An 11,577-nucleotide genomic window follows, 5' to 3' on the forward strand; every position below is an offset into this window, starting at 1 on the left:
TCCGGTCCGGGAGTCGTTCCTCTCGCTGAGAGTTTTCTCTCACTTGTGATTTGTGTTGTTTGTAGCATTCTGTGTAGCGTTGATCCCCGTGCGTGTGTGTCTTGGGCGTGGAGCTGCTCTGCCCGGGGCTGTCGAGTCCAGGGTTGGGCGGAATAGCAAGAAGAGGGTCCAGTTAGTGTGTCAGTATGGCCAGTCTGGAATTGTTTGGCTCTCGCTCGGCATCTGGCTGACTTGTTTAATTATCTTGGTGGTTTTTTTTTATTTCCAGATGCAGAGAGAGAGGAAGCGCACCAAAGAGCAGCACAGGAGGGGAGCAGAGCGCCGTAAGGAGGTGGGTCGGCCAGTGGAGTCGGAGGGAAGATGTGGCTGGTGCCTACATGACTCCATTCAGATTTTTTTATTTTGAAGGTGCAAAGGTGGATATGGACCCCGTCGGACACAGACACGGGAGGTGACTCGGGCCAGGTGAGCGGCAACTAGCGGGCTGAAGTACAGCAGTTATTTTTCTGGTGTTGCGTTGCTGTTTAAGGTACAGGGATCCTTTGTTTGTGTTTTCTAGGTGGGGCGCAAGGACGGCAGCCCAAAACGACGGAGGCCAGGTGAGCAAGCGGCTGAGGTCAAGGAGGGGGAGGTAGGAATCGGTGCGGGCAAGCCGCAGTTTTGGGCAGTGTCTGAGCACGTGCCTCTCGCTTGATTTTCGGCAGGTGCCGCAGGGAGCCTCGGAGGGGCGAAGCCGCGTGCCGACGAGCGTTCCGAGAAGGTGAGGCGCTTGTCAGTGTCTAATAGCAAAGCAGTATAAGGCAACTTGTTTGAGCATTTCCCTCTGGTCTTGCAGGCGCTGTGTGGCCACCCTTGGAACCGGATGTCCGTTTGAGGTGAGCTGGAGGAACGGCGAGGGCGGTTGTGGGAGCGGTGACTCCTGACAAACGTAGGAGTAATTTTGTGTCTCTTGGCGTCTTAGGTGCCACGAGGGATGACGGCTGCAGGGGTCAGTCTCTGGACCGAGCAGGTGAGCGGAAAGACAGGGTGCTTCTGAGGAGAGGGGGGCGTTGTGGGCAAGGTTGGTGTTGACCGGTGCGATGCTGACTGACAACAATGTTTTGTTTGTTTTGGTGATGTGTTTACTCTAGGTGAAGAGGGTCCAGACGACTGCCGGAAGATCCCAGTTAGCCGATGCACAATGTGCATGTTGTTTGTTGTGGATGGATTCAGGTCCTCGGCCCTCTGAAAGCTAAGTTGAGGGAGCAGGCCGAGGAGGGGGCAAGTTTGGGGGTCGCAGGGGAGATGTGTTGCGGTTAGCGTAGGGGCAAGAGCTGTCTGGCAGCGGTCCCCTAGGGTGGGCAAAGGGAGCGGGTTACTTGTCAACACAATACTAGGCTGTGTTGGGCAGGGCAGTTCCAGCCTGTGTCTGTGGTATGTTTGTTGTGTGTCTTGTCCTGTGTGTCTCAGCCCTTCCTCGGGTCTCAACGCCCTCTTTGCGCTCAAAGGGCACGGCGTGCTTCTCGGGCGCCATCCCTAGGCTCTCAAACGCCTGTATTCATCGGTGTAGCGCCAACGGGGCGCTTCTTTTGCTTGCCCTGCAAGCTTACGGCGTGGATCGTTCTCGCGTGTCGGAAGCTTCCGGCGGGTCCTCTTTTTGCAGCCTAGTCCTAGGCCGCATCGGGAGCTCTGCTCTCCAGCCGTCCGTTCTCAGGGACCGGGGCTTCTTCTCTGCGTCGTTACATTCTTAGGTCTTGAAGAGAGGCTTCTTGCCGCATCCCTTGCCCTGGTTTTGATGGTAACTTCTTATAACAGGCCATCACATTCACTTCTTTTTTGGGGTTGCCATAGAGCTTCTGCGCCCGGGCGTCACGCCCTGTAGGTCATCTTGTTGGGCAGCCTCTCCGGTCCGGGAGTCGTTCCTCTCGCTGAGAGTTTTCTCTCACTTGTGATTTGTGTTGTTTGTAGCATTCTGTGTAGCGTTGATCCCCGTGCGTGTGTGTCTTGGGCGTGGAGCTGCTCTGCCCGGGGCTGTCGAGTCCAGGGTTGGGCGGAATAGCAAGAAGAGGGTCCAGTTAGTGTGTCAGTATGGCCAGTCTGGAATTGTTTGGCTCTCGCTCGGCATCTGGCTGACTTGTTTAATTTTTTGGGGGTTTTGTTTTTTTTATTTCCAGATGCAGAGAGAGAGGAAGCGCACCAAAGAGCAGCACAGGAGGGGAGCAGAGCGCCGTAAGGAGGTGGGTCGATCATTTGAGGTGAGCTCGAGGAATGGCGAGGGCGATTGTGGGAGCGGTGACTTCTGACAAACATAGGAGTAATTTTGTGTCTCTTGGCGTCTTAGGTGCTGCAAGTGAGGACAGCTGCACGGTCCATCTCTGGACCGAGCAGGTGAGCAGAAAGACACGGTGCTTCTGAGGAAGGGGGTGTCATGGGAGAGGTTGGTGTTGGCCGGTTGATGCAACGCTGACTGACAGTGCTGTTTTGTTTGTGTTCTGTTTTCTATTGTAGCTGATGAAGAGGCACCGGGCAATTGCAGGAACATCCCAGTTAGCCAATGCGCGGTGGTGATGTTTTTGTTGCTGATGGATTCGGATCCCCGGCCCTCGGAAAGCTAAGTTGAGGGACCATGGCCAGGGAGGGAGCGAGTTTGGGGGTCGTGGTGGAGGGGTTTTATGGCTAGCGCCGGGGCGAGGGCTGTCTGGGAGCAGTTCCCCTTGGCTGGGCAAAGGGAGCGGGTTACATGTCACCACGATGCTAGACCGGGCAGGGCAGTTGCAGCCTGTGTTATGTCTGCGTGTCTCGTCCTGTGTGTCTTAGCCCTTCCTTGGGTCTCAACGCCCTCTTGGCGCTCGAGGGGCATGGCATGCTTCTCGGGTGCCGTCCCTAGGCTCTCGAACGCCGGTACTTGTCAGCGTACCGCCAATCGGGCGCTTCTTTTCTCGCATAGCGAGATTACGGCGTGGATCATTCTTGCGTGTCGGAAGTTTCTGGAGGGTCCTCTATTTGCAGCGCTATACCAGGCTGCGTTCGGAGCTCTGCTCTCCAGCTATCCGTTTTCAGGGACTGGGTCTTCCTCCCTGCATCCTTACCTCCTTAGGTCTTGAAGACGGGCTTCTTGCTGCCCCCATCATCTCGGTTTTGACAGTAACTTCTTATAACGGGCCATTTACGGTCAATTCTCTTCTGGGGTTGCCATAGAGCTTCCTCACCTGGGTGTCGTGCCCTATAGGTCGCCTTGCTCGGCAGCCTCTCCGGTCCGGGAGTCATTCCTCTCGCTAAGAGTGTTCTCTCGTTTGTGAGTTGCGTTGTTTGTAGCGTTCTGTGTAGCGTCTGTCTCTGTGTGTGGTGTGTGTGTGTGGAGCTGCTCTGCCCAGGGCTGTCGAGTCGGGGATAGGCGGAATAGCAATAGGAGCGTACGGTTAGCGTGCCGATACGGCCCGTCCGGAATTGTTTGGCTCTCACTCGGCATCTGGGTGACTTGTTTGATAACTCGGTGTGATTTTTCCAGATGCGGACTGGCTAGATGCCCACCGACGAGCGGCAGAGGAGGAGAGCAGAGCGCCGTAAGAAGGTAGGTCCGGACAAGTTTGGGAGTTGCAGGGGATGGCTTTTAAAGTTAGCGTACGGGAGAGGGCTGTCCGGGAGCGGTCGCCTTCGGGTAGGCAAAGGGCGCGGGTTACTCGTCGGCACCGTGCTAGACCGCGCCGGGCAGGGCGCTTTCAGCCCGCGTGCAGTTTTGTCGTGTAGGTTGCGTTGTCTGTCTTATGCTGTACGCCACAACTCCCTCAGGTCTCGATGCCTCCGCTGCTTTTTGTGATCACCAGGTACCTTATTAGATCTCATGAGTCTTGAATATCTGTGCTCATTGGTATTGAGCTCATCAAGCCAGTTTCTCTCTTGTAGTTATAGCTTAAAGCATAGCTCTGTTTGGCGTGTATTGTGTCGTAGATGTTTCTGAGCGGACGTCTATTGCGGCGCCCAGCCGGGCGCTGCCAGCAGCTCCTCCGAGCGTTACGTTTGCCCTGAGTTCTTTTCTCAGGTTTCATTCCCCACGTTTTTAAAGGCCTTAGATCTTAAAACCCGGCCTCTGATGCATCTGTCATTTCAGTTTTGACAGCCTCTTTCTCTCGCCGGCCAAGGCCGTCGTCTCTTTCCCGGGGCCGCTATAAAGCACCCGCAACGTTGCGGTGCCATAGGGCTTCCTCGCCAGTCTTACCTTCGCCACGGTAGCCGTTCTTGCTCGCGGCCTTCTCGTGTCTCAGGGTCGCGTTTGCAGAGTCTGTGCGCCGTGTCGGGGTCGGAGCCGCTCCCCCCGGGGGTGTAGCAATGTTAAAGACAGGGGTAGCATAGCTTTGTGGCGTGGCGGTAAAACATTGGCGTGACCGGATTCTTTTGGTGAAGACGCTACAGTCCATCTGTGGGCAAGTACCTGTAGACAGCTGTCACAGTTTCATTGCATTGGTGGGGGTCAGAAGCTGTACTCTGGCCTTCTGGGAGCAGCAGTTTGTGCGGTAGTGGAGTGGGTTCAATCTCACATGTGCCTTAGTTGGTATATTTGGGGTTTGGTGTATCTCTTCTCTGTTTGTTTTAGCTCTAGTTAGAAGGCTTATGCAGAAAAGATGACAGACCTTTCGGTCTCATCAAGCTACCGGTCAGCGGCCACCGCCTTACTTTGCACAGTTTGTTTGGGTTTGTCAGAGGCCGAGCGACAAGCCGTGCGTCACAGGCCCCCGGAAGAGGCGAGAGGAGCGCCAGACAAAGGCGGGCCGGCGTCCGACGTCAGCGGATCGGCGTGTCGGCGACTCCGCCTAGTTCACGGTTTTCCGGTTGTATTTTCTAGGCGCGAATCGATGCGCGAACGGGATATCCGCACCGGAGCGAACTTAAGCGAGGCGAGCGATGACCGGTGTGCTGACGTAGCAGTTTTCTGAGGTGTCGTATTATAGACGTAGCTAAAATCACATCCCGTCCTTTGAGTTTTGCAGGTGGCGGTCAGGCCTCGGCACGGCAGGCCGAAGAATCCGACTCCGAGCGGCCGAGGAAAAGGGACAGGCGAGAGGAAGGCGTTTCCAAGGAGGGCTTCGTCGCAGCGGAGGTCGACGCCGGGCGGCACGTCGGCGACCGGCGACGCTCTGTCTCGTGAGGGATGAAGCGGAACCTGGGGGATGGGGGAGCGTCCCGGTTAGATGACCTTTTCCCCATGAGAAGGGAATCTGGATTCTGCCCTCTGAAAGGTAATTTAAGGGGCAAAAATGGTGGTTGGGGGCAGGGCCAGCAGGGGTTTAACGCCAGGGTAGCAGAGGGCTATTTAGTCTGCCTCGAGTCTAGGGACAGATAGGGGTCCCGGGTCCATCGTGCCGGATATAAACATTCTGGCCTCTCTCAGCGTTGCAGCGTCATTTCCGTGATCTGTGCTTTTTCATGTGTATGGCGCCTTACGGCAGGTCTCTAGGTTCTGCCGCACGCGCTCGGCGAGCATCCGCGGGGTCCGCGACGCCTCGTCGCTTCGGAATACGGCCCGTCGAGCGTTTCTCGTCTCGCGATCGGAGCTTAAAGCGCACCTCGCATCGCAGATGTTTCTGCGAGGTGGCCTTTGCGGAGGTGGTCCGTGCCGGACTCACAGTCGTGCTCTAGAAACTTCTGCCTCAATTGAAGTTTGATACCATCTTTCATCCCTGTATGCTGTGGGATGCCGGACTAGTCTAGTCTTGTTGGTGCCGAATACAGGGCCATTTTGACCCAGCAGAAGGGGCCTGGGGGAGTCCAGCTTGGGCGAGAGCAGGGATTGAGCAACTTGCTTATCTTGCACTGATAAGCACCGGACCCGAACAGGGGCAGGAGATGAGCAATTTGTTCATCTTAACAAGATGCGGCGTCTGACGGGTCTACTCCTTAATCAACTAAGTGACGCCTGGGGTGAGGGGGAGCCTCCTTCGCAGCTCGACCTTACTTTGGTAAAACTAAACAGACCACCGCTCTGTACTGAACATGTTTGTTCTCCGCCACTTCCCCCCCCCCCCCAGCCCCGACCAACTGCACAACAAGCCTTGTTAAGGGCCAGTCGGCACACAATACCTGACTTAGTCCCACCTCGCCAAAAGTATAAATCTGGCATTCAGAATCCTCTTTTTTGAGGACGAGAACTCCAACTATCTGGACAGGTTGACGGGCCTGGACCTCTCTCTCTCCTCCCCAAGCAGGGACGCCTCTTTGGTAAGACTTGCGCCTCCGATTATGTCGGATGTTACCCTGGGAAAACTATCATTAACAAAAGCGCTGAACTATTAACTTGAGCTCAAAATTGTTGCAGTAAGTGCATTTATCAACGGCAGTTCCAAACTTTTTATATCTGTTGCCTCAATAAACTACCTATTTTTCTTTTCAACTTTGCGAAACTGTTTCAGTGAAAGTCCTTAGTGGGGCTCTGACAGGCAAACGTTGACTCTGATCTGTGGCTACACACATAATCCTTTAGATGTAAACCGTTGACCAAGTCTGGGACTAAGACTGGACCTAGCCGCACCTAGGCTCCTCTCTGCGAAGGAGTTTAGAAAGCAAGGGGGTCCTTTCTGAACCTCGTGACTCAACGGGAGGGCCTCCCTCAGCCACACATCAGACTCGTACCCTTTCACACGACATATGCTTAGAGGCTTGTGTCTTAAAGCCTAGCTTCTCACACACACCCCCGTTGTTCTGGTGTTGTGTTGCCTTGCTGCAATTTGTGTTGGTTTTGACCACCATCTGAGACGTCTTGTTTTGTAGCGCTTTGCGTTGTATTGCCTTGCGCAGCCCTGTCTTTGGCTGGGTATTGCATCGCGCTACTCTGTATTCGTATTGCTTGCCAACGGAGACCGCCTCGCGTTACGTGGGCCCGCGCTCTGCCACGCCTTGCGCCGCTCTGCCTCACGTTACGTGGGCCCGTGCCCTGCCTTGCCCTGCGCCGCTCTGCCTTGCCGCTGCCTGCCAATGGAGACTGTCTTGCGTTCAGCGACCCGGTCCTCTGTGTTGCGTTGCGCGGCTCTGTCTTTGTACTGCCTGCCAATGGAGACTGTCTTGTGTTCAGCGACCCGGTCCTCTGTGTTGCGTTGCGCGGCTCTGTCTTTGTACTGCCTGCCAATGGAGACTGTCTTGCGTTCAGCGACCCGGTCCTCTGTGTTGCGTTGCGCGGCTCTGTCTTTGTACTGCCTGCCAATGGAGACTGTCTTGTGTTCAGCGACCCGGTCCTCTGTGTTGCGTTGCGCGGCTCTGTGTTTGGCTCTGTATAGCGTTGCGCGGCTCTGTCTTTGTACTGCCTGCCAATGGAGACTGTCTTGTGTTCAGCGACCCGGTCCTCTGTGTTGCGTTGCGCGGCTCTGTATTGCATTGCCTGGCCCTGTATTTGTATTGCCTGCCATTTGAGACTGTCCAGTGTTACATAGCGTTGTGTTAAGGCATGCTTTATATTTGGTTGTATATTGCATTGCAGTGCTTGGCGTTGCCTGGTGTTCGGTATGGCTCTTGTTGCATTTGGGTGGTTGGGCATTGCAGAGCCGGCATAGAGAGCGGCCCCAGCCCAGGATGGTAATCTGTCAGTACAGTCGGTTGGGGCGGAGGTCGTACGGGCCGTTTTGCGAGGCAGAGGGTAATTGTCGGCCAGCCGGCCCTAGAGCCCTTCCGTTGTGGTTTTCAGGTGCCACGGCACGATTTGGATTCCCGCACGACAGCCTCGAGTGAGGTTTTTGTGGAGTATCCAAGCAACAGCGAAGGAGCGGTGCAGTTAGCAAGGCATCTTCCCTGGTCCCTGCCTATGAGCGCTAACTGTACAGAGTCAGGCGGAGCGGCGATGCTGACTTAAGGGACAGGGTGAGGCCGTTCCACAGATGGGCCAAGAATCGGGGCCGTGGCCCGTTGTGGTGGGCGGGTGGCAAGAATGGATGTGCGTTTGGGTGAGGGGTGGAGCGTCAGGTTGTGGCGGTGCCTATTTTTGTGTGTGTTGGGCTGTGTGTGTGTGTTGTGTAATTTTTTTCTTCCAGGCAGAGCAAGCTAGTTTGCTTTTTGAAATTAGAATAAAAAAAACCCCAGCTGGGGGATTTTTTTTTTTCCTCCCCCGGCTGGGTTTTTTTTTCCCCCGGTCCCGGCCGCTCCGCGAGGCGACGTTCGTCGCCAAAGTTTGGAGGGCGGTGCGGTTCGGGCCAGGGTTTTTGCCAGGCAGGGCGAGAGATGAAATTTTGATGGCGTCTCCCGGGAACGGCGTTCCCGAGGAGCGCCGGAAGGAGGGGGCGATGTCCGGTCGCGGTGGAATGGACGTGTGTTTGGGTGCGGGGTGGAGGGTGAGGTGGTGGTGGTGGTGGTGGTGCCTAATTTTGGGGGTGGGGGTGGGGGGTGTGCTGTGTATTTTTTTTCTTCCAGGTAGAGCAAGCTCGTTTTGCTGTTTGAGATTAGAATAAAAAAAACCCCAGCTGGGGGATTTTTTTTTTTCCTCCCCCGGCTGGGTTTTTTTTTCCCCCGGTCCCGGCCGCTCTGCGAGGCGACGTTCGTCGCCAAAGTTTGGACGGCGCTGCGGTTCGGGCCGGGGTTTTTGCCAGGCAGGGCGAGAGATGAAATTGTGATGGCGTCTCCCGGGAACGGCGTTCCCGAGGAGCGCCGGAAGGAGGGGGCGATGTCCGGTCGCGGTGGAATGGACGTGTGTTTGGGTGCGGGGTGGAGGGTGAGGTGGTGGTGGTGGTGGTGGTGCCTAATTTTGGGGGGGGGGGTGGGGGGTGTGCTGTGTATTTTTTTCTTCCAGGTAGAGCAAGCTCGTTTTGCTGTTTGAGATTAGAATAAAAAAAACCCCAGCTGGGGGATTTTTTTTTTCCTCCCCCGGCTGGGTTTTTTTTTCCCCCGGTCCCGGCCGCTCTGCGAGGCGACGTTCGTCGCCAAAGTTTGGACGGCGCTGCGGTTCGGGCCGGGGTTTTTGCCAGGCAGGGCGAGAGATGAAATTGTGATGGCGTCTCCCGGGAACGGCGTTCCCGAGGAGCGCCGGAAGGAGGGGGCGATGTCCGGTCGCGGTGGAATGGACGTGTGTTGGGGTGCGGGGTGGAGGGTGAGGTGGTGGTGGTGGTGGTGCCTAATTTTGGGGGTGGGGGTGGGGGTGTGCTGTGTATTTTTTTTCTTCCAGGTAGAGCAAGCTCGTTTTGCTGTTTGAGATTAGAATAAAAAAAACCCCAGCTGGGGGATTTTTTTTTTCCTCCCCCGGCTGGGTTTTTTTTTCCCCCGGTCCCGGCCGCTCTGCGAGGCGACGTTCGTCGCCAAAGTTTGGACGGCGCTGCGGTTCGGGCCGGGGTTTTTGCCAGGCAGGGCGAGAGATGAAATTGTGATGGCGTCTCCCGGGAACGGCGTTCCCGAGGAGCGCCGGAAGGAGGGGGCGATGTCCGGTCGCGGTGGAATGGACGTGTGTTTGGGTGTGGGGTGGAGCGTGAGGTGGTGGTGCCTAATTTTGGGGTGGGGGTGGGGGTGGGGGTGTGCTGTGTATTTTTTTTTCTTCCAGGTAGAGCAAGCTCGTTTTGCTGTTTGAGATTAGAATAAAAAAAAACCCCAGCTGGGGGATTTTTTTTTTCCTCCCCCGGCTGGGTTTTTTTTTTTCCCCCGTGTCCCGGCCGCTCCGCGAGGCGACGTTCGTCGCCAAAGTTTGGACGGCGCTGCGGTTCGGGCCGGGGTTTTTGCCAGGCAGGGCGAGAGATGTAATTGTGATGGCGTCTCCCGGGAACGGCGTTCCCGAGGAGCGCTGGAAGGAGGGGGCGATGTCCGGTCACGGTGGAATGGACGTGTGTTTGGGTGCGGGGTGGAGCGTGAGGTGGTGGTGCCTAATTTTGGGGTGGGGGTGGGGGGTGTGCTGTGTATTTTTTTTCTTCCAGGTAGAGCAAGCTCGTTTTGCTGTTGGAGATTAGAATAAAAAAAACCCCAGCTGGGGGATTTTTTTTTTCCTCCCCCGGCTGGGTGTTTTTTTTTTCCCCATGTCCCGGCCGCTCTGCGAGGCGACGTTCGTCGCCAACGTTTGGACGGCGCTGCGGTTCGGGCCGGGGTTTTTGCCAGGCAGGGTGAGAGATGAAATTGTGATGGCGTCTCCCGGGAACAGCGTTCCCGAGGAGCGGTCCTCTGGAGTTTTGTATTTGCCTGTGATTGAGGTAGTAGTGTTAACACTAGTAGCAGTGTTGGTTTTGAAAGCAAAGGGTGTTGGGTGTTAAAGTGACCAGTGTTGAGGAGGAGCAGGTGGGCATGCAAGAGGGTGTAATGGATGTTTTAGAAGGATGGGATTGTAAAGGTTTTGCCTGAGCAGTGTAGATTCTTGTGTAATAATGTAAACTAACGAAGGTGTTTGGTGTTATTCTTTACAGGCAGGGAATCAGAGTAGCTATCCAGGTGACTGCAAGCTGCACGTGTTTGGCCAGGGGTTGGAATCAGAGGATCCAGATTGCATTGTAGTAGAAAGCTCTGGAACGAGAAAAATGTTAAGCGAAGCAGGAGAGATTGACTGTCAATGTGCCTGAGCTAGTAATTGTCATTGCTCTGAGTCCTTGCCATGGTGATAGTGCATCAATGGAAACATCTGTATTAATGCCTAATGTTGTTGATCTTTAAAGAAAGTATCAATAAAGGTGAATTAATAAAGAATGATTTTTTTTGTTGTGCCGGTAGTGAAATGTTTGCGTGTCAGTCATTATTTGGGTGTTATTGTTTGTGTTTGAGTTTTGTCCTAAAGGAGGGGCAGGAAATTAATTTGTGTGTCTGTTGTCAGTGTTGTGTTTGTCTTTGTGCTTCTGTGTCCCTGGTGGCCTTTAATGTTCTGTCTTTTGTTTACACACATATTGTGAACAAAAATATTACTTAAAAAAAAAATTGTAGTGTAGTTTAAAATAAAAATAATGGTTTAGAGGAAAAAAAAAATTATAAGCAGCAGTAGAATATGTCACCTCCCTGGGAGTAGTAGTTTAAACAAACAAACAAAAAAATTAATAAAATAAAAAAATCTACTCCCAGGGTGCGTGAAATTTTCTACTGCTGCACCAGACTTCTTATTTTTAATTTTTTATTTAGATATAGTATACATATAATAATACAACCCTATACAGCACAAAATCGTACAGTTTACCTATACAAACCCCCCTCAATTACAGGAAAACTACAGAAATCAAAATTTCAACTGTATACCGCCCTTCCAGGACCTAAACCAACCATAGAGTTACCGGTACCCACACTAGACAGCAGCCAAAACCAATCCCGTCCAGCACCCCCCTCCACTCTCTATGATCCCCACTCCTCCAAGCCGTCCATTTTAAAACCTCTATGACCGGAAGCGCTACTCTATGGTCGGAAGTCCTCCATGGGACCAGGAAGTCATACAACAACCCCGGAACCGTCGTCTCTATGACCGGAAGTCCTCCAACGGAACCCTGAAGTCCGCCGACTCCGACGGGAAACATTGTCCCGACAACCCGGAAGTGCCCTCAGACCCTAATAAAACCATCCCCCGCCACCGGAAGTCCTCCAGACACACCATAAGTCCGCCAATTCCGGCTAGAAACACCCCGCCCGGCGACCGGAAACCCCCTAAATAACCCGGAAGTCGGCCATTTTGAAAAA

General features: G+C 54.3%; 1 long non-coding RNA gene across 2 annotated transcripts; it reads left to right on the forward strand.

Annotated features, from left to right (window-relative positions):
* The first annotated feature begins 2,984 nt into the window (after window positions 1–2,984).
* Window positions 2,985–7,777, forward strand: LOC129200434 (uncharacterized). Of its 2 annotated transcripts, XR_008574882.1 has the most exons (4): window positions 2,985–3,550; window positions 4,965–5,213; window positions 6,003–6,192; window positions 7,649–7,777. It is a non-coding gene; the product is annotated as an uncharacterized LOC129200434 (long non-coding RNA). The 2 variants fall into 2 exon arrangements; XR_008574883.1 differs by lacking the exons at window positions 6,003–6,192; window positions 7,649–7,777 and adding an exon at window positions 5,424–5,950 and having other exon boundaries at window positions 2,995–3,550.
* Window positions 7,778–11,577: the final 3,800 nt, after the last annotated feature.

Source organism: Grus americana, unplaced genomic scaffold (genome assembly GCF_028858705.1).
Source record: "Grus americana isolate bGruAme1 unplaced genomic scaffold, bGruAme1.mat scaffold_123, whole genome shotgun sequence".
Lineage (NCBI taxonomy): Eukaryota > Metazoa > Chordata > Aves > Gruiformes > Gruidae > Grus > Grus americana.